The sequence below is a fragment of the Giraffa tippelskirchi genome, chromosome 9 (genome assembly GCF_054371585.1).
Source record: "Giraffa tippelskirchi isolate mGirTip1 chromosome 9, T2T-mGirTip1v1.2.pri, whole genome shotgun sequence".
NCBI classification, from domain to species: domain Eukaryota; kingdom Metazoa; phylum Chordata; class Mammalia; order Artiodactyla; family Giraffidae; genus Giraffa; species Giraffa tippelskirchi.
In genome coordinates, this window is record NC_137283.1 from 44,989,944 (window position 1) to 45,017,342 (window position 27,399).

The 27,399-nt window shown below is 43.5% G+C and overlaps 1 protein-coding gene and 1 long non-coding RNA gene across 2 annotated transcripts in view; one reads left to right on the top strand and one right to left on the bottom strand.

Annotated features, from left to right (window-relative positions):
* Positions 1 to 27,399, bottom strand: part of CACNA2D3 (calcium voltage-gated channel auxiliary subunit alpha2delta 3) — an 871,068-nt gene that overhangs the window by 782,773 nt on the left and 60,896 nt on the right. The window lies entirely within an intron of this gene.
* Positions 13,903 to 17,177, top strand: LOC145519902 (uncharacterized). The gene is made up of 3 exons (XR_014064008.1): positions 13,903 to 14,014; positions 14,525 to 16,618; positions 17,082 to 17,177. It is a non-coding gene; the product is annotated as an uncharacterized LOC145519902 (long non-coding RNA).

Consider the following 27,399-nt stretch of genomic DNA (forward strand, 5'->3'; position numbering starts at 1 on the left):
CCTATTCCATGGATCAGCAAACATTTTCCCTTGAAGAGCCATATAGCAAATGTCTTCTACTTTGTAGCCAGACAGTCTCTGTCACAACTACTCTACTCAGCCATTGTCACAAGAAAGCCACCATAAATAATATGCAAGCAAATGAGAAAGGATGTGGTCCAACATGACTTTATTTACAAAATATAGGCTGTGGGCCAAATCAGGCCCTCAAGTTTTAGTTTTCTGACCACTCCTCTATACTAATACTTTTATTTTAAAATTGATTCACTTTACTAGTGTTAGTTCTATCATAGTTTATACTGTATTTTGAGAAATACTGCTTTCAATGACCATTAACAGCCTCTGAAGAATCAAATTTCTATGATGCTCTCTTTTAAGAGTCTTTTGTCTAAAGGAAAAGTCCTTCTCTTAAAGACACACTGAAATACTGAGAGAAAAGATGATATGATGCATGAGAACTGCTTCAGAATAATCCAGGGGGCAGTGGAGCAGATTAGTAGATACTGATGAAACCAGATTTAGCCAAGATTTGGTAACTGTAGAATTTGGATAATCTTATTATTTGAATACTTTTAAGGATGTCCATTTTTTAAAGTTTTTAAAAAAGAGAGAAAAGACAGTATCAAAATAGAGAATATAGGGGCTTTCCTGGTGTTCCAGTGGTTAAGAATCTGCCTTGCAATGCAAGGGATACTGGTTCAATCCCTGGTTCCAGAAGATCTCACATGACACAGAGCAAGTAAGCCCATGCCCCACAACTACTGAGCCAGAGCTCTAGAGCCCGTGAGCTACAGCTACTGAGCCTATGCACTGCAACTAGTGAAGCCCAGTGCCTACAGCCTGGCTCTGCAACAAGCAACTTCCCCCAAGGAGAAGCCCACACACAGCAACCAAGAGTAGCCCCCCTCACTGCAACTAGAGAAAGCCCATGTGCAGCAACAAAGACCCTCCACAGCCAAAAAGTAGTACTAACTAAATAAATCTTAAAAAATAAAAATAAAAAATAGAGAATATAATCCTTAGCCCTAGAAGAAAGGGGTCAAGAACAGGGTGAGGAAGGAAAATAAGAAGAGCAGAAATAAGGGCATAAAAGGGAAGAAGCGAGGGGGGAAAAAGAAAACACAGGATGCCAGGAATAAAAGAAATTAATAAATTTTATGAAGCCCATAGCTTTCTATTCCATAGCAAAAGTAAGGAACCAGGCTCAAAGAAGCAAATGGCAGTAGCCATCATTCAGCACAAGAAAGTCAACTGAAGAACAAAAGCCTTGGTGAATGACCCGCACAACCAGATCTGTGCACTCGGTCCAGATGCAGGGAGGCCTCACCACGCCTGGGGCTGCAGATGATGCCACCAGGTAAACGCACAAAGCCCGTCACCACCCGGGGCCTGACGAGCAAATCCATGGCCCTGAATTGACAGCTGGCTATGAAACCCCGAACTCCACTGGGCTCCCAAGCTAAGAGTCTTCCTTTTACACAATTCCACATGAGGCTCAGTGCCAAAGCAGAAGAACAAAGCCATTTAATGTGCCACATACGGGCCAGTTTAATTTTATTATTCAGATGTACTGGAACTAAAGCATAAAAAGTGGGCAAATAGTATAAATTAGCAAATAGAGCCCCACAGAGCATCTGGCCCATCAACGCTCTATGGAGGAAGTCTGGCCAGCAACTTCCAGCTGGTTTACAGAAATACTCTGTGCCACGGGAAGCCAGAGGTTCTGACCTAACATCAGGCTGCTAGCCCTAGATCGTCCACGTGAAGAGGGTTCAAGACACATTAAAATGCCCTTGGAGAGGCTGAGTTGACACACAAAAGTCAGGCCTTTCTAGCAATGGCGGGCTCACTGTGTCAGACCTCTGGGGGTCAGACTGGCGGAGCTACAAGGCGCCTATTAGGATGGGGGCTCTTTTAGATATTACAAAGACAAAGACAAACAAAGATATACAAAGACAGTAGCTTGCCCTCATCTTTGTTATGCACAGGTAAAGAACAGAGCTAGTCTTTTACCTCTTTTAGGTTAAAAAAAGAAAAGTCTGATAAGAAGGAGGCATCAGTTTAGCTTCTGACATCTTCCTTTCCTTGGAACTTCACACATGCTGTTCTGACTTTCATCGTTGAGTGTGTCCAAAGATACAGCATCACTTCACTAATCAAAGCCCAAGCCCAAGATTTCTCTCTCCACACAGAGAAAGCGGTTCTCGTGAGTATCTCCAACACCCAAAGGCTAGAAACTTTTAACGTCAGGTTGGAAATAATGGGGAAATGGAGAAGGAGGAAATGCAGACAGGGTTCATCAAAAAATATGCCAAGAAATGGAGGAATGAATATGGAAAGGATGGCTAGTGACCCTCTCCTGTTCAGCCCCATTCCCTCCAGGGCCTGTACCCACCCACCCTCCCAGCAGCCAGAAGATCAGAGATGCTCACATATAGAAGCAGTTCCAACACTGTAAGATCTCAAACAAGCGTAAGATGTTATTGTGATGACCTGCCATGAAAAAGCAACATGCACAGCTCAAGAAAGGAGTTTTATCTGTGGGCTCATTCTCCTTGTTTCTCCAAGAGATCAGTGTAAGACCAGAGAGAGGGAAAAAATGGCACCAAAAAAAAAAAAAAAAAAAAACCCACTTCCGAAAAGTTTTGATCAGGAGAAAATGCTGAAGGTGGATCCACACTGGAGTTAGGCATTATACACTGTCCTGAGAATCGAGAAGGGATAAAGACATGCTGTAGATGGCAGCTCCTTCCCACAGATGCTCAAACAACCATGGCCAGGACGAGAAGACGTGAGGCCACAGAAGAGACATTTCCTGCCAGCCCCAAGTTCAGGTTCTCCTTGACTTTGCTCAGGCCCACACAACATAGGTGCATAACATTTTCAACAGATCTGCTTTTCTGCCTAAACAGCTCATGGATAAAGAGGAGGAAATCTGCGCTAGGACTGCCTTTCAAACTTGGCCGACTGTATAATAAATTTTAAAACTGTTTACTATCAAGTCCTACAATGGCTTTTATGTAAACATGAGTGGAGGAAAAGTGAAACACAGTTTACACTGGATCTTATAAATAATGCAAAAGGTCTAATTTACCATAATCACACCTGGCATTTTATCTTCAGCCAATAATGTATCGGGCACATGCGCTATTTTATATGGAAGCAATTGCAGGGCAGTAAGCCTGCCTCTATGTTTGGAATTGGGTAAAATCCAATGCCCCCTGAGTCCAAGTGTGAAAACTGCTGTCTTTGAAGACATTCACCTAGGCAAAAGCTGGAAATGTCATTATTTTCTGTGGGAAATTAAGTGAGAAATTACTGAAAATGCAATTTAAATGAGGAATTTTTTTCCTGAGACATAAATATTCATAACATGCAAACTGACAAAGCCCTGCAGATACCATAGGAACCACTTTATAAGAAGAGCTGATTCTTCCAGATTTCATTTGTCAGTGACAAGATAATTTTCCTAGCCACAAATTACCATCTCAAAGAAAACCAGGAGGCACATAACAGTGTTATGTGGGCAGGAGGCAAGTAGAGGTCTAGCAAAGGCATTCCAGTCTCAAGCTTCCTTTCAACAACTTTCCTGTGAGGATTCATCCATTAGGTTTCCCTCCTGAGAACTCGTTGCCCTCCCACCCCTTAACAGGCTTGATTTTGTAGAGCACTGGTTCTTCATCTGATGAGACTAAAGACTCTTTTTAAACCAGTCATTTTGCAAAGTCGCCTTTATTACCTTAAAATGAAACTCAGATAATATCAACTTATAACATTAAAACAAATCAGCATACCGGACCTATAATATAGTAGAAAATCAAAGGCAAGTGGTTTGTAATAAAGTAATAGGTATTTCAGTAGATAAAAACTTAGACACAACTACACTAAAGACATAAACAGTCAGATGTCTATACCTTCATATAGAATCACTGAAAATTCAACAGCTACAAGTGCAAGCACACACAGGTATGTTTTAAGGTCTATTAACACTGCCCTTGGTGATGTGACTTTTCCAAAATACTGAATAACTCTGATGACTTACAAAGGTCATGCTCCAGGAAAATTCAGTGTTTATCAAAACCATGAAAATTCTAAAACCATATGTTTAGATTAGATTCCAAGCTCAAATCATAATGGTCAGGTTTGTCACCTGTAGGAAAGCCCAGCAAAATACCTGCTGTTGACCTACACAGTAAAGCACACCAGACTCCCCTGAGCCCTGCACACTAAATACCAGTAGTTTCCTCCAATCACTGTGATTTGGGACAATCCAAATGAGTGCCACAAAAGTCCAAGGGAAGGGGGCCCCACACACACATCCTGCCAAGACCTGGCCTCCTCCCCTGCTTACTGGCCACCAGCCCCGCAGCAAATGACCCAGCTTTCCTACACCTCACTTTCCACAGCAACCAAAGTGGGGACAACATCTGCACTGACCTCACAGGGCTATGAGGAGTAAATGGCTCAATATATGTAAAAGCTTCCCCAGCATATGATCAATCTTCAGTGAGCGAATACTAGATATTATGATGATTATCTCTGCCACTATTTCTTCATGTTAGCCCCTCTCAAAGCTAAAGCTTAAAACACAGAAGCAAGGGCAAAAGGGAAGCGGGGGCAGGGGACAGAGTGGGCGGCCTAGTAGAGACGGAGAAGCAGAAATCAACCGGGCTGAGGAGGCAGGTAAAGGAACCTGGACTGATTCTCACAGATCAGTGTTTCAGTCCAGATCTCTTGGGCCAGAACCACCTGCAACAACAGCCCAACAGCAGATTCCTGGGCCCAACTTAGACCCACTAGGGCACAGGACCCCAGAATATGCATACTGATCACCTTCCTCAGGTGACCCTAACGCCTGTGAGACTCATGACAGCTGACTGTCACTGACTGGGAAACGCTCAGGACTCTTCAGCACAGAAGTGAGCAGGTCAGGTGTGCTCTGCTGGCAGAGCAACCTGGGGATCATGTGGGAAACGGAACAGCCAGACAGGAGCAGGCCAGGCAGGAGGCACAGACAGAGGACAGCATGGGGTACTCACAGGGAGAGGAAGGAAGCCTGGAGAAATACTGCTTAGAAAGATGGGGAAGTGGAAGAGAGGCAGGAGCAAGAACTGGTGTCAGTGTCTGGGTTCAGCAACTGGGGGATGGTCCCACCTCACATCCTTGTTTCTCAATTGTGAATTTAATGCTGGCTCCCAAATTCTGCAAGTTGACTGTGGGCCAGACCCTGGGCTCTCAACGTCCCAGGGAGGTAGATACTCTTCTTCTGTCTTACTTTTATAAAAGGAACAGGCACAGAGAAACAATGACTTGCCCATAGCCACATGGTCTGTAAGTGAGGGAACCCAAATTTGAACCCAGGTCTCTCAGGACATGGAGCTGATGCTCCCAGCAACACCCTAAACCAGACCTGATGAATATTCTTTCTGCAACAAAATCTCCCAGGTTGAGGGTCCCTCTCAAGAGCACACAGCCCAGTGGTTATGGGTTGGAGCTCTAGAGATGGGCAGTGAAGGTTAGATGGTCACCCACTGGTCCCAAGATGGCAGGCAAGTTTCCCCATTAGGAAAATGGGTCTAATCACAGTATCTATTTAATAAATCAAATGAGATAATGTTTGAAAAATTCTTGCAACAGTGCCTAGAAACTAGAGACCTCCCTGGTGGCTCAGAGGGTAAAGCGTCTGCCTAGAAACTAGGTTTCATATATTTATTATCATTATGTCATCTGATGCCATCACTGGAGACAAGAGGAGAAGCCTTAGCTAATATCAGGAAAAGACTGGACCTTGGAAAAGGCATGGGCTACAACACACAATTTGCAAGAAGATGTGCAAAAGTCCTGCTGGCTGCTTTTTCACATGTGTTACTGTGGACAGCACAATACTCATTCAGAGCAGCCTTACATCCCATGGCCTCAGTTCCAGCATCGAGGCCAAAGACAAGGATTGCAAAATCCTACCACCTGGGCTGGAACCAGTCTCCTCAACTGACCTCGTGACAGGGAGTGTCATTTCACCCCTCCAAGTCTCATGCCCTCACCTGAAAAATGGATTCCATGAGAAGAGCCCCTCCCTCAGAGGGTTGTTGTGAAAATTAAACATGAATCATTTAGCACAGTGCCTGCCAAGGTCATGTGCAGAATAAAGGTTAACTGGAATCACAAGCAGTCTCCTCAGCACAGTAACAAGAGAAAGAACGTTTGAAGGACAACCTACCCAGCCCTAACAGGCCTACAACTAACACTATTTCATTGCCCCTAATTCTCAGATTGCTCCTCCCTATCATGGTTCTTCTACAATGATAGACTCTCTGAGTCTCTCTGAAGCTCCGTAATACTCGCTCAATTGAAAGTCGATCTCTTTTGCACCAGTGGAGAGCTGTCACTATGCATCTGCTGTCATACCTTTACTCCCATTGAGTTACCCGGAGATTCGCATCAATGGTCCCCAGAGGACAACCTATAATCAACACAGTGTGTGCACACATGAACACGCGCACACACACATGCACACAGAGCCCTTGAATGTGGTGGGAACAAGCAGGTGGGGAGCTGAGGCAGCTTCATGTCTCTTGTGTGACTTTACTGAGAAAGAAATACACTCAGAGGAGAACCATTTGCCCCAGACCCCAGAGCAGCGGCAGCGTTGGGACCTGATGTTCAGAGAAACAAAAGCATGCACTCACTGTGGGCTGCTGGATCCCGCCTTTAGGTCTCTGGTTTGTAAATGTCCCAAGAGTCTGCTGTAGCACTGCTGTGGTTTCGACGTTTTTAGCAAGGATGAATGGACCTATCACACCAGTCCTGCCTCAGTCAGGAGTTATCTTCATAGGTTGAATGGGGGACTTGGTGTCAATGCCCTCTTTGCAGAAGGAAAAATAAGCACAGTTTGTAAGAGCAGGCATTTCCCCTTTAGCATAAACTCACCACGGTGATATATTTTTGTCAAAACACATCATTTGTGTTGAAAAGAAAAGTCTTCCCCTCCACCTCCAAGCAATCTTTAAAAGAACTTTCTGGAAGTGGGAGGATGAAAGGCCACCCACTCTTGAGTCACTTGGCACTGCTGACTGACAGGGAATTAAAAAAAGCACTGCATCCCAGGTTCTGTCATTTTAGATGGCAAAGACCTTCTGAAGAAAACTCGCGGGGAGAGCATGAATGCACGAGGAGGCAGCTGGCAGATCCCAAACATCCAAACCTCCTCCAGACAAATCCAATGTCAATATATCTTAGGATCCTCCACTTCCAAGTTCAGGACAGGAACAGAGAACTAGATATTATGGAACAATAGCATCAGCAACAGCAGCAGCTAAAACCTGCAGAGCCCTTCCTTGCCTGCCAGCTCTGTGTTCTTCATACATTCTCAATCTTCAGCACTATGGAACTGAGTACTATGATCCATCATTATCCTCAAGTATCAGAAAATGGAATCCCAGAGAAGTTACACAGCTTACCCTAACTAAACGGCCCTGACACCCAAACTCCACTCTACCTGACACCAAAGCTGAGCTTTTCCAAGGCAACTGTCCACAGAGAGGCTGAACATGCCACCCACTCACCTACCTCAAGGACAGAGTGCATGCTAAGAAGCTGCACATGCTTAGTCAGCTCAACGTGGATACAAGACAAAAAACTGCCTGTCTCCTTCTAAGGAGCTCCCAGGATACCAGATTAAGAAGTCCATTCAACAGGTTAGACTGCTCGGCAAGGTTATAAAACCAAAAATACTAAACCGAGTAGTCTGATGATGATGATGATGCTGTTGACGATTTAAAAAAAAAAAAAGGCATTAGAACATTAAACACAGCCAGAAGGCAGAAAAATGCTCATTTTAAAATCATTAATCTGATGAGATCTCCCATTACAAAAAGACACTGACGATTACGTTTGTCCCCAAACACTGCCCCTGCTCCTTCAGGCTGCCCAAGTTCTGTTTCCTTTTTAGAGGATGGAAAAGGCTGTTCCATCTAAGCCTCAAGGTTGTCCTCCATTTCCTCAGAGCAGGATGTGTTTTGGCTCCATGTGAGTCCTTCACAACTGTCTTAGACTGAGTTCACCATGACTAACTAAAATAAATCCAACTCAACAAAGGGAAGGGTTTCTTCAGCTTCCACCAACACTGGTCAAAGCAGCAACCACGCCAAACCCCTTTGGGGGTCCCAGTGACAGTCCTTGGAGAGTTTTTCCCTTCTTCTTGTTTCAGACAGAGATTCTCAATTTACGGATGGGAAAACTGAGGTGCAAAGAGGTTAAGTGCTTTGCCCAAGATCATATGAGCACTGAGTGACAGGGTCAGGATTCAGCCAGCTCTACAGATCCCAAACCTGGGTTCTATCCACAACACCTTAACAGCTCTGCAGGTGCAACAGGATGGTTGGAAAATATCTCTAGAATATTGTACTTATAATCCTACATAATCTTACAAGGAGAATCAGAAGAAAGAGATTCGCTTTCCCTGGAAGAAAAATGGCTTACTGCCAGTGCCGTCATTGTGAAAGAGAAGATGAGAAAGCACACCAGAGGGACCGCTTTGAGCTTCACATTCAAAGGTTTCTATAGACAGAAACTCTGATAGTGACATGCTTAGAGATTTAAGCTGGAGCTAAAAATCAAAGGTTACAGGGATGTGAGGTTTTAAATCTCTAGATTTCAGGAAGGGGGAAAGTGGCAGTGTGCGCTGATGGCAGGGCAGGGAGAGGTGTCACTTGTCTGGAACATAATCTTTTAACTGTCAGCAGTTTAAATACTATATTCTCCCATTATCTCTTTGCCTTCTATTCAGGGAAGAGGTTTTAAGAAACATTTAAGAAACATACCTCCCTTTCCCTGCTGCTAACACTTGGTCATAACCCTGCCTTCAATGAGGAATAATGGGGAAAGCATTTATGAGAATGGATTGTTACACGTGAAGACTAAAAAGGAGAAAATTGTGTGTTTTCATTAACCTTAATGACATAAGAATTAAAACTTTCCTTTAAAAGCATCTAAGGTGAAGGCACAAAGAGCCTAGAATCAGCTGCCAGGGCAGACAGGTCTGCCTGTGGTGCCTCTGGCTAACCCTGCCTCTCCTTCACGCCCATGGGGCTGAGAAAGGCTTTCTAAGAGATCTCTTCAAACTCTCACCACTCCAGACAACTTCCTCCTGAAGCTGGGCGAGAAGCATCCTGCATCCCGGTAACTTGTCAATCCTACACCCAGAGATGTCCAGCCTGCCAGCTGCCCCAGCTCACTGAGGACATTAATCCAGCCCCACCCAGCAGGGCTCTGGCCCCTTCCCGTTACCTCCTGGCTCTCCATCTCCGAGGATAGGTTGGGGGCTGGGACAGAAAGGGATCGGTCTGCTAGGACAGACACAAGGCCACTGACCGCCTTTGTCTTTGACTTTGGTTCTGTCCCTCACTGGCCTTATGCTAAAACTATCTACCACAGAGGATGGTTATGCAACCTTTATTAACGAACAGAACATTTATTGAAATCCCTTCTACCTTCTGTAGACTCAGAGCTCCTCAGGTCTCTTAAAGGTCCTTGTACTCTAATTGCTACACGCTTTCCATCCTAGAGCATGCCCAGGAGCAGCTATGTAATTTATGGAACTGAGTCCAAAATAACAATGCGGGGCCCTCCGTTAAAAAATTATAAAGAACTTCAAGAATGTGGCAACAGGTCACTAAACCAAATGCAGAGCCTTCTAAGCTCTGTGACTGAACAGAACACACACACACACAACGCTGGTGCTGGTTATGCCAGGACCAAAGTTCCATGTGCACAGCTAACTCTAGCAAGTATGTTTTGAAATAGTCATCTGAACATTTTTAAAAAGAAACCACCTTTTTCAGACCAGAGACACCACACACATGATCAGTGGGCCAGTTCCATGCAAAGATTCTCCTTAATCCTTCTAGCTATGACTATACAGACAAATAAGACTCTCCACTGGATGTCTTCAGGGAGCCAAGCCCACACACAAATGTTTCCCAGTCAACAACTTGGCTAAGAGGGAGTGGAAAAATCAGGACTTAACACCACAAAAACCAAGAATCCCTTCAACAAAGTTGAGCCATCATTTCCAAAGTAAATGTAAAGGGGTTATTTTAATGCTTCCAATACAAAATGCAGAGTCATGCTGGAGGCTCAGACACCTCAGCTTCACTTCTGGTTGAGGCTGGAGTATTGGGGGAAGGTGGAGAAAATTCTATCCACCTGTTAAAAGTCAGTCAAAGGCTAAATTCATTATCCTGAGTTGCTGACGGACAAATACCACAAATGATACTGGAGTGGCCTGCCAAGTTCTACATGAGTGACGCTTTCTACGCTACATAATTTGGTAGCTTATATCACCACTAATGTCACTCTACTGATGAACAGAAAAACAAGCTATTCTGGAAATGTCAGATCTGGGGGTCTATTAGAGAAGGAGCCCTGTGCTCATAACCTATGACCTGGAAGACATGGAAATTTCTCATGCATGAAGGAATTGAGAACAAAATTATAACCTTGGGCCAACTGTCTGGCAGAAAACATAGCAAGCATGTCCTTCCACTTGTTTCAGGAGCAGAACCCTTGAGATCTGATCCCAACTCCAAGGGGGTCTGTCTATACAAGGGAATGTGGATTTAGATACCAACAGAGGGGTATCATAACCTAACCTATGACAGGCAGTCAAGCTTGACTTGGGTGCATCCCTGAGGGCACAGTGAATACAAACTCTGCAGCGAATGCTATTCCTTATTACAACCAACACCAGTGAATCATCAACAGAGGAGTTAACAGGTCCCGGAGCTGGGCAGGCTGCATGTCACTGTCCTTGGTGCTGAACCATGACTGTTCGTCTCAGCAGTGTCATCTGTTCAGGGTGATTCCTGCACAGTTTCTCCTAGAGACTCACAGTTTTTCTTGGTTCATCTTCTATACTTGATAAATGCAAGTGTAACAATGGAAAAGATTAAACAAGCACAACCATGACCTATGTTTAGTAATCTATACCATGACTTCTATGTACATATATTCTACAGTTCAGAGCATCTGGCTGGAAAAAAACACAAGTTCCTGTTATTCCACTGATGCTGTGCCTGTGGACCTGATAATTATTGGAGAGTTCTTCTTTCTTTACGAGGAATGCCCAGCACCCTGGCCCTCTATATGGTGAATACCAGGTCATCCTTCAACAGCTAAATCCACCATGACTCCACTTGGGAAACCCTTCCTGACTGCATGGTGCCCACTCCAGACAACCAGTGATGCCTTTTTCTACACTCACACAGTGCCTTACAAATGCTATTACCCCTAATCCTGAAGTTCAGGGTATGTGTGTTCACTTCTTTCATTTAGATATGAGCTCCTAGGAGAAAGGACCTGTGTTTTTTGTTTTTTGTGTTTTTTTAATAAATTTATTTATTTATTGTTTATTTATTTATTTATTATTGTTTTTTATTTTATTGTTATTATTTATTTATTTATTATTTATTGTTATAAAATTAACAAACAAGTATGGTGGTATTTAATATTCAACTGAGTACATGGAGGTTTATTTGTTAACATTGAAGACAACCCAGGAGGCCAATCGATCACTCTAGACACAAATGGAGTCATCCAGAGAAGACCAAGATGTCAAGTGACTGTTTCAAGGTCACCCCATTCATCAGCAGTGGCATTGAGTTAGGAGTACTCTGCCTGCCAACACTCTGAAAGTCACCACACCCTGCAGCGATCTCTGAGACAAACTGCTGAGAGATTCTCAGATGCCCAACAGTGGACTCTGGGACAGTCACAATGCCCTTTCTAGATGAAAAGTCCCTCTTTCAGGGTCTTCTTCAGTCCCTAGAAAACATCAGGCCAGCCTTTCTTTTCGTCCTCTTCAGACCATCTCAGGATCGTGGCCACCCCTGGAGCTTAGTGGGGCTTCCCATCAGAAAAGGCAGGTGAGAGCAGGGCTCTCCTGGTTTCAGAGATGAGGAGCCCAGCTGTTCAATGAGCGCTTGGGTTGGATCTGAGATTTTAAAGGCTCATTTCCTTTTAATTCACCTATTTTATTTTAGTATTAACTAAGTTACATTTTTTTCAGGAGTAAGGAAGGAGAGATATCATAAATCCAGACAGAGCAGAGAGCACATTAAAAATGCAGTTCTATTATCTTAAAACTAGAGATGTAATTAGAGCAGTCATGTAATATGAAGAGAAATTACCAGAAAAAAATATTTTAAAGGCCTGAGTGAAAAGAGAAAAAGGTCTATATCATTTAATCTCTAATACATGGAGAAAGAAGGAGAAAAATACGCCTTCAGATCTTTCAAATACTTCCCCATTGCCCCCTAAATTATCATTTTCACTTGGCTTTTCTGTTCCACATGCATAATTTACCGCAGTTCACAGTAGCCTCATTTCTTCCTTTACCCGAGAAGCATATATCCTGGGAAGATGCAGAATTCATCTTCAGATTCATCCAAATGAGCCATATCTTTGGGAACATCTGAAATTTTTATTTGGAAAGAGTATTTCCTCTTGCTGTATTTACTATTAACTCTAAGAATTCATCCAAACAAAACAAGATGAAACGCTGTATCAAGTCATCTTATTCATCCAACAAGCTCCCAGTGAGCGCCTGCTGAGTGTCTGGTACATCCTCCATCCTCATGATCAGAGCTGGATACACACTAGAAATAAGGTCTCTGTTACAGAGCTTGCTACGGGGGTAGGGTAGGGAAGGAAATGAGTGACGAGAGCACACTGCTTAGGGACAGGAGAAGAGCTATGGGAGGACAGAGGAGCAGGTGCTAGAGCTGTCCCGGGAGTCCAGGAGTAGGAGCTGTTGAATTAAGACATCCATTGCAGCCAGAGGTGATAGCACAGAACTTGCAGGAGAGTGATCTGGGGACCAGGGATCTAACACAGGCTGGGCAAACTATGACCCACAGACCAGCAGCCTACCATCCATCTCAGTAAAGTTTTACTGCAACACTACTGTGTCCATTCACTTATGTACTATCTCTGCTTTCATACTACAATAGCACACTACAGTGGTTGCAACAGAAACCCCATGGTCTGCAAAATATCTACTATCTGACCCTTTAAAGAAAAAGTTTACTGATCCCTGTTATTAAGGATTTGGCCTCCAATCTGTAGGCTATCTGTCCACGAATAAATATAATGTAACCTTTAGATGTTATAATGTAATCTTTAGATGTGAGATTGGCCTCTAAGTACCTAGAACTCCATTTCTAGATGTGTGCTATGGGCAAATTAAAATTCAGGGTGCTAAATAAGGTTGCAAAATGCCATTAAGGTTGGTGAAATCAAACAGGCTTCTTTCTCAGGCCTTCTCAGAGCCTTCAGTATGTAGATACACAACTGCCAAAGGGAAAAAAATGTGAGAAAGCAGAATTTCCCAAAGTTATTTGTTCAAAAGACTTCATGAGGAGTCTCTCTTCTGTAAGAAAGTCATTTAATTCTAAGGTAAGTATTTCCTTTTGTATCCTAAAAAGGTCAGGACAAAGCAGAGCCTGAAAGCCTCCAGACTCTGTGAGCTGTTTAGAAGAGCTATAATCTGAAAAGTACAAGAATCCTAACTTTGTGGTGCTGAAATGGGTTTTTCCATGATTTCACCTTCTAAACCAATGGGCTCATCACTGCTCCGTCATCAGAACAATTCCAACATTTATGAATAGAATCTACAGGAAGTGCAGACAAACCCCTCCTGCTGCCACTCGGGCCCTCTGGGTAATACCACAGTGGGACTGAGTTCTCTCCATTTAGGGCTACTGCCTCAGTCACTGGTAACTTGGAAGTCATTCTCCTCCCAGGAACCCGGCTGTGGTTGGGATTCTCGCCTCAGAATGTTGCTGACAGAGACAAACTCTGCAGCCTTCTGCTATTAGGTCTGGAAAACTCCGGAATCCCAGCTCCAGAGAAAACCTTCATTTCGCCCACATTCACTACTCTGAATCAAAAACAGAAATGTGAGCCAAGAAGAGATGAGAACATGCAGCATGGTTAGGAAAGGAGGCCATATTCCAAAGTGAGTTCAAGTTGCTCAGGTTTAATAATAACCTGTTTAAGCCATAAAGGGCTTCCATGTGCGATGGCTTATCAGCCAAGAGGGCAAACAAAAGATGAGGTGCGGAGGGGGGGAAGAGGGATGCGTATGCTGCACTGGGGGGCCCCAAAGTCCTGTGCTCTTCTTGCCAGTGCTGAGTGCAACCTGGGATGGGGGCCAGACCTAGGGACCCTGGGCGGGTAACCTTGAGCAAATGACACATGCTCTTAGACCTCATCTTTATGGCTCTAAAATTGGAGAAGGGAGGTCATAAGGCCTTAGCACAGTCAACAATCACAGAAGTGGATAGTATTCACTCAAATAGGTCATGAATACCAACTATATCCTGGGGAATACAGCAAAAACCAAGGCAGTGACAAGGATCTGACAAGTCAAGGATTTGCCAAGTGTGCAGTAAATGTCCAGACAGAAACTTTTAGGGCCCTGGCTTTTCCCTACTAGCCTGAATCTCTAATCGTTCTATTTCCCCAGCTCCATAAAAGCACTTGTTTTCTGCAGTCAAAGAGACTGACAACTACATCCTCTTGTTCTCATGACAACTATACTGCCTTTGAACTTGACCTCTGACAGTTGAGTCTCATCTAAAAAGTTGGTTACAAACACTTGGGGACAGATGCCCTGGAAAAAGCAGGTGACAGTCGAGGCAATTCCATGTTCCTTAAATTGAAAGGAAGTGAGTCCAAGAAGAGAGAAATGTGCTCCATCAGTCACTCACTGCTCAAATCTCTGATGAAGAGTTATGTATTTCATGGCTCCTCTTAAACGCAAGCAAATATGAATCGACAAACCAAGAAGGCTTCCTAAAAGAAAAGTTACAGAGAGGCAAAGGGCACGCTGGCAAAGAGTTCCCCGAGTACAGGGTCCAGGATGCAGATTCCACCTGAACCAGCCCTGTGACTCTCAGCAGCTTGCCTCTCTTCCTAGGCTCCAGGCTCCTCTCAGCCAAACCAGGGGCGGGACCACCACAAACTCCACTCTCAAATACACTCCGTGCTATGAAACAGAAATGTGTGCAAACTACTATGAAATTATGGGGTACCCCAGCATCCCCTTCAGTGTATTCATTTTTTGAATAGCAAAAAAAAAAAAAAAAAAACACCTCATTTTTATCCCTGATTCTCCCAAACCCAAATTCACTTTCTTGCTCACTGGTAACTGTAGTGAGTTTTATTTCAATTTTGTTGGGGTCAAGTGAATCACATTTCACAGTGTGAAAAATGTTTTTTGAGGAGACAAGGTCAACTTCAAGGGGGGAAAAAACAGTCAAGCTTTGTCTCTGATTATTTCCCAGGAGAACATGTAGATTATATCTCTTAAATGGAGATGAATTGCAATTTAAAGAAATGTTGTCATAATATGCTGTGAAATAAACTCAGAAATAGGCTTTCCATCCAGTGCCTGACAGATGAGTTCTTCTGTTTGCTAACTGAATCTGTGCCTGAGCTTCTAGCCTCTGCTCTGACTGCTATTTTCAGATTGTCATCTGAGCTGTATGGTGCTTCCAGGATTTATTCTCTGTCCTGGTCCACGATAAGCAGATTCCGCCATCCCAAAGGAAACCCACAGTGCGGAAGTGATTGCCTAGGGCCCTTTCCCACTGATCATCCACTGCATGACTAAAGCGCTCAGCTACAGCACAGTGAAACCCAACCAGAATCAACTGTCCAAGTTATCTAATCATAGCCACTCTAAATCAAATAAGGCAGTAACAGTCATTTCAGTTTCTGGATTTTCAAAGGCAGCGTCAAATTTCTCCAAAGTTACCATCAACACCCTCTGCCTCCCTGTCCAGTAAGAAGGGATGTATTTATTTATGCCAAATGACAAGCCGACTTCGAGCATCTGATTTTATTTATTACACCATCTCATTGCAGAAAGCTGTTTGTTACCTCTTCTTTACACTTTTAATAAAGAGTGACAATATTTATCAGAAAACTCATTATTATGTGAGACAAAAAGCTAAAATTGGATTTTTAAAATAAAAATAGCAATCCAGCAAAAATCTCATTTAAAGAAAACAGACTTTTCCACCCGGATGAGGCTGTTGAATGCTGATGAGTTCTCCTTGGTGAGTGCTGGAAAAGGTAGCACTGCTAAGTGGCTTACCCAAAACACCCTCATTTGTCATCAGTCCTGTCATCAGGCATAGAAAACACAAGCAATTTCATTAAAATTACTTTATAACTTCAGCTTTGGGGCCAGATAAAACTTAACTTTGATAAATATCATTGCCTGTAAACACATTTCCAGAGGGTGTATTCATTGATCTGTAAGCCCACCAGATTATTTGAGGTATTAAAACCGGCTTTCAAATTCAGATATTTGCTTCAAACCACTAAAGACATCATTTTAAAAACAGCCCATGTATTATCAGCACAGTATGTGCCAGACTCTGCGCCCAGGGCATCCTCAGTTTCATTTCCTCTCACAGCCATGCCAGGAGGTAGACCTACCACTGGGACAGAAGACAGACGCCACTGCAAAACTTGTGTCCACAGACAACCCCTTTCCTCGTCAATAAAAGTCATGTGGGACTTGGTCCAGCTCACAAGAACTGTCTAAAAAGTAAGTGACGTTGTTCATGGCAAAGCACTTGAAAAGCATTTTGAAGTATAGGTGATAGGTTCGAATTTTAATCCTGCTGAAACAGCTGTGACCCTGGAGCAAGTGACATGAATAAAGCATTCTTTACTTAGTAGAGGTCTAGATTATGACAGACTTTAAAAAGAGCATACATTTTAAACCCAATAATTTATTTAGAATTAACTGAAAGTAGCAGTGTCTCCTTCTGCTGGTATGCCTAACCATAACTATTGTTTAAATGCAGGGTTATTACTAAGTTTTTAAAAAGTCTAATCGTAAACAGCCAGTGTTCTTACTGAGGAGTTAATCATCAAATGGTATAATTCATCCTTGGGTAAGTTTATATACTTTTACAATCCCTCATGGTAGCTGTTACTGCTAAAAATGAATATCTTGATTAATAGCAGCAATGTAACTAGTGTCCAATATCTATTCATCACCACAGCTCAGTTTCTTCATAAAGTACCTCCTTATATAATAAATAAGACCTTCATGTTTTACCTGACAGCTTGATTAACAACCCTACAATCAAACCCTTTCACACAGTAAGTAAAGAGTGAATATTGTAAGTGTCAGCTGTTCTGCTGTTTCCACTCAGGTTTGAACCATCATCCACTGTTCTCAGAGAAGAGAGCAATTCCAGGTCTACACCCTCTAGGATCCTAGGGATCCTAGGAAGCCTTCATTATTCATCACTACGGGGTCAACCAGGTGGTCTGCTAGCTCACAGAATCCACTCAGGTACCCTCCTTCCACAAACATCCGTTGAGCACCTGGTGGATGCTAGGGTGGAGGATGCAGCCCTGGCCCTCAAGGATCTGCTAGGCTGGGAGGTCAGACACACAGTACAGGCTTAGTGCATGCAACACACCCAGCTCTGGTCGCTGACCGAGCACATCCCTGGACACCAGCAGGGGAGCAGTCAGACCTGCTGAAAGTGAAAGTGTTAGTCACTCAGCCGTGTCTGACTGTTTGCCATCCCATAGACTGTAGCCCACCAGGCTCCTCTGTCCATGGCATTCTCCAGGCAAGACTACTGGAGTGGGGATCCACTCCCTTCTCCAGGGAATCTTCCTGACCCACGGATCGCACTCGGGTCTCCTGCATTGCAAGTGGATTCTTGACTGTCTGAGCCACCAGGAAAGCCCTGCTGAGGCAAGAGGCAGACATGGTTCTTGGAAGACTCTACAGAGGAAGCAACACGCATACTAGGCCTCCAAGGATAAGACAGTTACTACACTGAGAGCTACTAACAAAGAGAGCAGCAGCTAGTGGTCAGGAGGCCTGGCTCCCGGTCTCCTCGAACTGAGGTAAGGGTGGGGTGAGACTTGAGCCCAGCAGTGCGTTCAAGTACTTCACTGGCTGTGGGGCTCTGAGGTTTATAGCGCTGGGCTGACACCAGTCATGAGCCTCAGATTCCCTGTCTATGAAATGCAGATACTAACTGCACTAGTCACTCACTGGACAGATCTTTGCCACAAGCCCACTCAGCGTCATGGGAGCTAAGCAAGGTCACTTGGTGTCCCACCAGGCACAAAGCCAGTGTGCAGCACATGGGCTGTGCATGGTCCCACCTCGTAAATTAAGGGCCTCATGCACTTCCATCCACCTCTTCACTTGGTTGGACTAGCATCTCTGAAATGCAGTCGCTCTGTCAAGCTAAGGCTGTTCTTCAAGTTATACTCGTTTATGGAAGATTTTCCTTTTTTTCCAAATTATGGCTTAACAAAAAAAAACTAGTGAAAACACAGAATCGGGAAAAAGGAAGGTGGGGAATATCTTTCAGAAACTAAAGCTAGGAACATCCAAGGCACAGAATGAGATAGTCACAGCCATAAAGAAGTCAATTCTGGAGGATCTCAGAAAAATCCTACCAAGTGAGGTACCTCCACCATCAGGCAGGCAGGGTGGAGGTACAGACAGCTCAGCCAGGCACCCTGAAGAGTCAAGATCAAGCCGGGTGAGAGTTGAAGAACAGAGGACAGATACCCCAAGGGCAGCAGTGGGATGTCCCTAAAAGGAGCTTCCCCAGGGAGTGAGGCTGCCGGAAGGCCTGGCTTTCACATCTTTCTCCTCATTGGTAATCTGCATCCAACTACTGAGATGCCAGCGTAAGACCCAAGTGGTCACATTCCCACTTTGGGCCAATGAGTAGAATCTTCAGTAAATCCTGGGTTATTTCTCATTCCCTTTTTATTCTTTTGAAATAAAAACAGTGTGAATCTCTCAGGAGGGTCCTGACCTTCCCAGGATGAGCTACAGCCTCTCAGGGAGAGTGTCAAGCCTCTACTGGTACCATCAGCCGCCAATTCAAAGCAATCTGGTGTTGAGTTTAAGAGACACGCTGGCTGTGCCAATGAAGCTTCAAGACCAGCACCTGAAGTACCTCCCAAACAGGACCCTGGAGATTCTGGAAACCAACCGCTCCCCAGGCAGCCTCAACCCTTCTGGTCCCACACTCTACCCATCACCAAAAACTCTGGGTCCAGAGGGGAGAAATCCACTCAAACATCCCATTTTATTTTCATTTATTTTTAAACTACTTTTTTCAAAAGACATCTTTTTTTATAAACAGATTATTTCTGTCAATGGTATCAGTCATCTCCTGACCAACTTTTCTGGTAAAAGTGCAGACTGACTAGATTTAGGTAAAAGCAGGCCGAGAGGAGGTACGCCACGTCCAAGGTCAGGAGCGGCGGCCGTCAGGAGATACCCCATGTCCAAGGTAAGGAGCAGCGGCTGCACTTTGCTGGAGCATCCGTGAAGAGATAACCCATGTACAAGGTGAGAGAAGCCCCACTAAGATAGTAGGTGCTGAGAGAGGGCATCAGAGGGCAGACAGAATGAAAACCACAATCACAGAAAACTAGCCAATCTGGTCACACAGACCACAGCCTTTTCTAACTCAATAAAACTATGAGCCATGCCATGTAGGGCCACCCAAGACGAACGGGTCATGGTGAAGAGTTCTGACAAAACGTGGTCCACTGGAGAAGGGAATGGCAAATCACTTCAGTATTCTTGCCTTGAGAACCCCATGAACAGTATGAAAAGGCAAAAAGATAGGACACTGGAAGATGAACTCCCCAGGTCGGTAGGTGCCCAATATGCTATTGGAGATCAGTGGAGAAATAACTTCAGAAAAAATGATGGGATGGAGCCAAAGCAAAAACAACACCCAGTTGTGGATGTGACTGGTGATAGACGCAAGGTCCGATGCTATGAAGAGCAATATTGTGTAAGAACCGGGAATGTTAGGTCCATGAATCAAGGCAAATTGGAGGTGGTCAAACAGGAGATGGCAAGAGTGAACGTCGACATTTTAGGAATCAGCAAACTAAAATGGACTGGAATGGGTGAATTTAACTCAGATGATCATTATATCTACTACTGTGGGCAGGAATCCCTTAGAAGAAATGGAGTAGCCATCATAGTCAACAAGAGTCCAAAATGCAGTACTTGGATGCAATCTCAAAAACAACAGAATGATCTCTGTTCGTTTCCAAGGCAAACCATTCAAAATCATGGTAATAAGTCTATGCCCTGACCAGTAACGCTGAAGAAGCTGAAGTTGAACAGTTCTATGAAGACCTACAAGACATTTTAGAACTAACACCCAAAAAAGATGTCCTTTTCATTATAGGGGACTGGAATGCAAAAGTAGGAAGTCAGGAAACATCTGGAGTAACAGGCAAATTTGGCCTTGGAGTACAGAATGAAGCAGGGCAAAGGCTAATAGAGTTCTGCAAGAGAACGCACTGGTGATAGCAAACACCCTCTTCCAACAACACAAGAGAAGACTCTACACGTGGACATCACCAGATGGTCGACATTGAAATCAGATTGATTATATTCTTTGCAGCCAAAGATGGAGAAGCTCTATACAGTCAGCAAAAAGAAGACCGGGAGCTGACTGTGCCTCAGATCATGAACTCCTTATTGCCAAATTCAGACTTAAATTGGAGAAAGTAGGGAAAACCACTAGACCATTCAGGTATGACCTAAATCAAATCCCTTATGATTATACAGTAGAAGTGAGAAATAGATTTAAGGGACTAGATCTGATAGACAAGAGTGCCTGATGAACTATAGACAAAGGTTCGTGACACTGTACAGGAGACAGGAATCAAGACCATCCCCAAGAAAAAGAAATGCAAAAAAGCAAAATGGCTGTCTGAGTAGGTCTTACAAATAGCTGTGAAAAGAAGGGAAGCGAAAAGCAAAGGAGAAAAGGAAAGATATACCCATCTGAATGCATAATGAGTTCCAAAGAATAGCAAGGAGAGATAAGAAAGCCTTCCTCAGTGATCAGTGCAAAGAAATAGAGGAAAACAATAGAATGGGAAAGACTAGAGATCTCTTCAAGAAAATTAGAGATACCAAGGGAATATCTCATGCAAAGATGGGCACAATAAAGGACAGAAATGGTATGGACCTAAGAGAAGCAGAAGATATTAAGAAGAGGTGGCAAGAATACACAGAAGAACTGTACAAAAAGATCTTCACGACCCAGATAATCACGATGGCATGATCACTCACCTAGAGCCAGACATCCTGGAACGAGAAGTCAAGTGGGCCTTAGGAAGCATCACTAAGAACAAAGCTAGTCGAGGTGGTAGAATAACAGTTGAGGTATTTCAAATCCTAAAAGATGATGCTGTGAAAGTGCTGCACTAAATATGTCAGCAAATTTGGAAAACTCAGCAGTGGCCACAGGACTGGAAAAGGTCACTTTCCATTCCAATCCCAAAGAAAGGCAATGCCAAAGAATGTTTAAACTATGACACAATTGCACTCATCTCACACTCTAGCAAAGTAATGCTCAAAATTCTCCAAGCCAGGCCTTAACAGTATGTGAACTGTGAACTTCCAGATGTTCAAGCTGGATTTAGAAAAGGCAGAGGAACCAGAGATCAAATTGCCAACATCCGCTAGATCATCGAAAAAGCAAGAGAGTTCCAGAAAAACATCTATTTCTGCTTTATTGACTATGCCAAAGCCTTTGACTGTGTGGATCACAATAAACTGTGGAAAATTCTGAAAGAGATGGGAATACCAGACCACCTGACCTGCCTCTTGAGAAATCTGTATGGAAGCAACAGTTAGAACTGGACATGGAACAACAGACTGGTTCCAAATCGGGAAAGGAGTACGTCAAGGCTGTATATTGTCACCCTGCTTATGTAACTTATATGCAGAGTACATCATGAGAAACGCTGGGCTGGAAGAAACACAAGCTGGAATCAAGATTGCCGGGAGAAATATCAATAACCTCAGATATGCAGATGACACCACCTTTATGGCAGAAAGTGAAGAAGAACTAAAGAGCCTCTTGATGAAAGTGAAAGAGGAGAGTGAAAAAGTTGGCTTAAAGCTCAACATTCAGAAAACTAAGATCATGGCATCTGATCTCAGCACTTCATGGCAAATAGCTGGGGAAACAGTGGAAACAATGGCTGACTTTATTTTTCTGGGGTCCAAAATCACTGCAGATGGTGACTGCAGCCATAAAATTAAAAGATGCTTACTCCTTGGAAGGAAAGTTATGACCAACCTGTACAGCAGATTAAAAAGCAGAGACATTACTTTGTCAACAAAGGTCCATCTAGTCAAGGCTATGGTTTTTCCAGTAGTCATGTATGGATGTGAGTGTTGGACTATAAAGAAAGCTGAGCGCTGAAGAAGTGATGCTTTTGAACTGTGTTGTTGGAGGAGACTCTTGAGAGTCCCTTGGACTGCAAGGAGATCCAACTAGTCCATCCTAAAGGAGATCAGTCCTGAGTGTTCATTGGAAGGACTGAGGTCGAAGCTGATATTCCAATACTTTGGCAACATGATTGGAAGTGCTGAATCATTTGGAAAGACCCTGATGCTGGGAAAGATTGAGGGCAGGAGGAGAAGGGGACGACAGAGGATGAGATAGTTGGATGGCATCACCGACTCAATAGACGTGAGTTTGGGTAAACTCCAGGAGTTGGTGATGGACCGGGAGGCCTGGCGTGCTGTGGTCCATGGGGTCACAAAGAGTCAGACATGACTGAGCAACTGAACTGAACTGAACTGAGATAGCCAATTTCTTAATTTCCAGGCAAATAACCAAGAAAATTTGGTTATTTAATTTCCCCCTCAGAAATAGCAAAGCAGGGTTCGTTACAAAGCCACTCAACCTTGCTTTTTTGTTCCTGTGTCTGCTTACTAAAAGCAGATAGAAATTCTGAAAGCTTCTGCCAGTGTATGGACTCAGGGAGACTTAACTGGCAGACAAAAACCAGCTTCTGCCCACTTGGGAGACCGGAGCTACCAAAATCACCAGGCAATCAATACCTGACTGTCTCAACTGCTTTAGAGTCAATGCTAAGGAGGAGGCAAGGGTAAGTGTCCAAGAAGGCTGAAGCTGTCTCTGAAGATGATTCTAGAAGGCAAAGTGTAGAAAACAAGAGAGCCTCCCACCTTAGGGCCAAGGTCCTTCTCTGAGTATTAACCTCTGAGCTTCCAGCAAGCACTAGCATCACAGAGGGTTCCTGAGCAATCTGACCACACTGTAATCTCCAGGGCAGCATCCGGACCACAGTCTACAGGGCAGCCCACTACTTCCTGGAATCCTTTTTACCCTGTCTTCACCGGCGTGCTTCTATCTCTATGGAAACTGGAGTGGGAATCAGGAGCCAGCCCTGAAAATGCTTGTCAGAAACTAACTCCTAATTCTATTTCCATGGAAACAGATGACAGATCAGTGGAAATAAGGTAATGTTTTTAAATAAGGTAATCCTTTCTTTAAAAAATTTTTCCTTACCTAAATTTTCTACCAATTTCACAGAGCTAAAATTTGAGCATACATTGCTTATGAGCTACAAAAGCAGCAATATTCTCTTGAGGTTACAGATAAATGTTGGGGACAAAGAAGCAAGAATACAACCACAGGAAACCAGGGAAATTAAGATGAGTTCGTCTCGGCAGCAATCACAAGAGCCTGAAGTAGAAGGTTCCACGCTCAGCATATAAGCTTTAGCTTAAGCCCTTCATCAACTCCTATAATAGCACTACCACCATGTGATGATGGTTTTCACTGAGTAAAGATGCTTCCTGAAAACTAAACTCTCATGGAAGCTTTAAAACAAGAAAGATTAAGTGTAGGGACAGGATTAGAGTCTGAAACCAAGAATTCTCCAAAGCTAATTGTCCCATTAAAAAAAAAAAAATGCACAAGGAGCCTCCACTGTTCAGTAGGATTGAAAAAACATCTCCAAGGTGACCAGGGCAGCAACCTGGTTGTGAAATATACCTGTTCCACCTACCATTCTGTTACAAGGCATGAAACTGAGGAAACTTAAGACATGCTGCCAAATCCTTCTTGTGAAATAATTGTGAGTCCAATACCCAAAATAGCCAGCCACAGATAAAGCACCTGAATTTGCAGGATTAAAATATAATGAATCACAGCATTTCAGGTTGGAAACAGGGCTTGTGGGAACTGGCATATTCAGATAGATGGTATTTCTTCGTAAGCGGATGGGCAGGGATTCATGCTGTGGAGTAAAGAGAACAGATTCATCCATCTTCTTGTTATCATGGTAACAGCTCCTGAGTTTGGGGACTGGCTCTCCCACAGGCATATGCAAGACATTTTACACTCACAGGATACAACCCTGTCTCAGGGAGGTACTATCATCCCCATGTAGCAGAAAAGGGGCCTGAGGTTCGAGAGTCTGACCTGTACTGGATATCCAGGCCCCCTGACTCCTGCCTCCAAGCCTCCTAAGCCTTCATGAGCCTGCCCAAAATGGCGCCTGCAAACACCTCCAACCAAAGGAGAAAGCACAATCTCCACAGAGCTGGTTAATAAGCAAAGTCCACGTAAATGAGTGGAGGGGGACGTGACTCATGGTCCAGTGGTTAAGAATTCTCCTGCTGGTGGACACAAGTTCAATCCCCGGTCTGGGAAGATCCCACATGACTCAGGCTTATGTGCACAACTACTGAGCCTACACTCTAGAGCCCAGTAGTTACAACTAATGAAGCCTGAGCGCCACAGAGCCTGTGCTCTGCAACAAGAGAAGCCACTTCAATGAGAAGCCCCTGCACTGCAACCAGAGAGCAGCCCCCACCCTCTGCAAGCAGAGAAAGCCCGTGCACAGCAACAAAGACCCAACACAGCCAAAAATAAATTAATTTTTAAAAATGAGTGGAGGAATATTTGTTGCCCATAGAAAGCACTGGTTAAATGTTTTCTGGATGAAAGATAAAAATACACTGGAAAGAAGAAATTAAAAAACAAAAATCAAGATTGAAAATGACAAAAAAGACCAGCAAAACATAAATTTCCATATTTAAAAAATATGTAAAAGCCAAGGTTTAAAAAAAATAAACAATAATGAACAAGAGAAAGCTTTAAACCACCTTTTGATAAATGACTACAAAATAGTTTTCAAAGTGGATATAAATGCATCAAAAAAAAATGTTCCTCTATTTGGTAACAGCGAGATGACAATGACATTCCAAAGCTACACAAGCTAATGATACCACAATATACAGACACAAACCATGTGGGAAATAGATTTTAAGGCTGAATCAAAGAGAACAGCTCAGGTGTGTGTGCCATTATGTTTGCAACATAAGCTAGAGTATGAGCATAACTGAATTAAAACATTATAAAATGCACAAATTGGCCACCATCATTATCCCTTCAAAAGAAATCAGAAAATAAGATAATAACAAGGAAATGCTGTGACACAAAGAAGAAAGGCTTCAAGGATGTGAACAGAAATACGCTCTGAAAGCAGCATTAGTTGGTGCATTCATGGCTGTGGTCCAGAGGAACTGTTTCTTCCTTAAACATATAAAAAGAAAATTTCAAACTGAGCAAACCATTTGGAAAAACAGAATACTGGAACAAGGGAAGCAGAAAAACTCATAATCTGGCTGGATGTATGCAGTTAGGACGATCGAACCCCACACCAAGTGTAACACAGCAAAGCGTGGAAGCACACATTCGCTAATGCTCAGTATTCCCACCCTTGGAGAACTGGGCTCCTTTTCACTTCAAAACCCTTTTTAAAGCAATGAAAAATTAGCTACAAAGAATGTAATACAGAATGTGGCATTTGAAGACTGCAAGAAAAACTCAAGTCGCTGAATTTATCTGGACTCCTAAAGAAGAGTTCAATGTTCTCCGAAGTCAGGGCATAGAGGCAAAGCCAGCTCTGAGGATGGGGGCCTTTGGGCGATTCCACAGGCCAGGCCAGAGAGACAGAGTAGGAATTCAGCAAAAAGGGCCTAAACAACAAGTAGAGCGGAAAAAAAGAGGGGGGAAACAGCACCTCTCAAGCCAACCCCTCATCACCACCAAACTTCCATTCCCTCCTTCAAGAAAAACCTGAGGCTTTCCCTCAAAACAGGTCCAAGTCCATCAATTCACTTCAGTTCCAGCTACCAGATAAGGAAATCACCTTTAGCCACCATCAGAGATGGAGATTCCAACCCATTTTAAAAATCATCTCAGCAACGATGGTTGTCAGGAGAACCGCTTACCACTAAATCATTCAAAACTCACTCCCTCCCCACCCCCAGCAAAACTGTAACCTCCTTTTGCCTTTATTCAAGCTGGACTGAAGGAGGTATCTGGAAACTTGGGTGGTTTTTAGCACAAATGCATTTGAAAGCTAGAATCTCATTAAATGGGCAGGACTGTGCAGATCCCATGGCAAGGGTCAGCAAAGTACAACCCAAGGGGCAAATTCGACCACTGCCTGTCTGTAAAGAGAGCCTGGAACACAGCCATGGCCATCATTTTACATATTGCTTATGGCTGCTTTCACACTAAGTGTGTGTGTGCTTAGTCGTTCAGTAGTGTCCGACTCTTTGCAATCCCATTGACTGTAGCCAGCCAGGAACCTCTATCCTTGGGAATTCCCCAGGCAGGAATATTGGATAGAGTTCGAAAGCCTAAACTACTAATGCCCTAGTTCTTTAAAAAAGTTTGTCCTGTCCTAGAGCAAAGCTAACACCAGTAAGCAAACATCAGACTCAGCTGGAGTGCTTGTTACAGAATCAAATTTCAAGACCAGCCCAAAACATTCTGTCTTAGTGGATCTGTAGAGAGGCTGAAATCTGCGTCTTAACAAGCTCAAAGAGGGTCACCAACCACACTCAGAAACTCTATAGGCTTAAGAGATGTCTTTAAACATTTAAATTTAAAAAGCCAATTACCATAATATTAAAGGATGACTTTCCTTTTTGAAGTAAAAACTCCAAGCCTCAGCCAGCTCAGCTCTATCCAAAATAAAATTTTCTAGGGCTGTGAAGTGCAAAGGCCAAGAAACACCTGTTCAATCTTTTAGGCTTACCTGTGCTTTGCAAAGATTAATCGTTACCACTGAAGTTTACTCAGCCATGCTCTCTAATTATTAGCAAGGCACTGTTCTCAGGCAGGGGAGACGATTTCCGTTTCCATAACAACTTGGTTAAGCCTTCAGTGCAAAAAAAAAAAAAAAAAGCACTTGTAGAAAGAGGTGCGCGAGTAGCCAGCCTGGCTCTATGTGCATCAGCCAGAAAATACAGCCCTTTGGTACTTGGAACCCTCCAGAGCACATCAGCAACCCTTCTGAAAAACCTTTTCATCTCAAGGTTGCATTACTATTAAATTTTCTTGTGGTGGGCTATTTTGATATTAATTGTTGCCCAAATCATGGATAAGACTAATAATATATGGTAATAATATGCATTTTAGCATAGAGAACAGTGCAATTTTCCCCAAAGGACAAAGA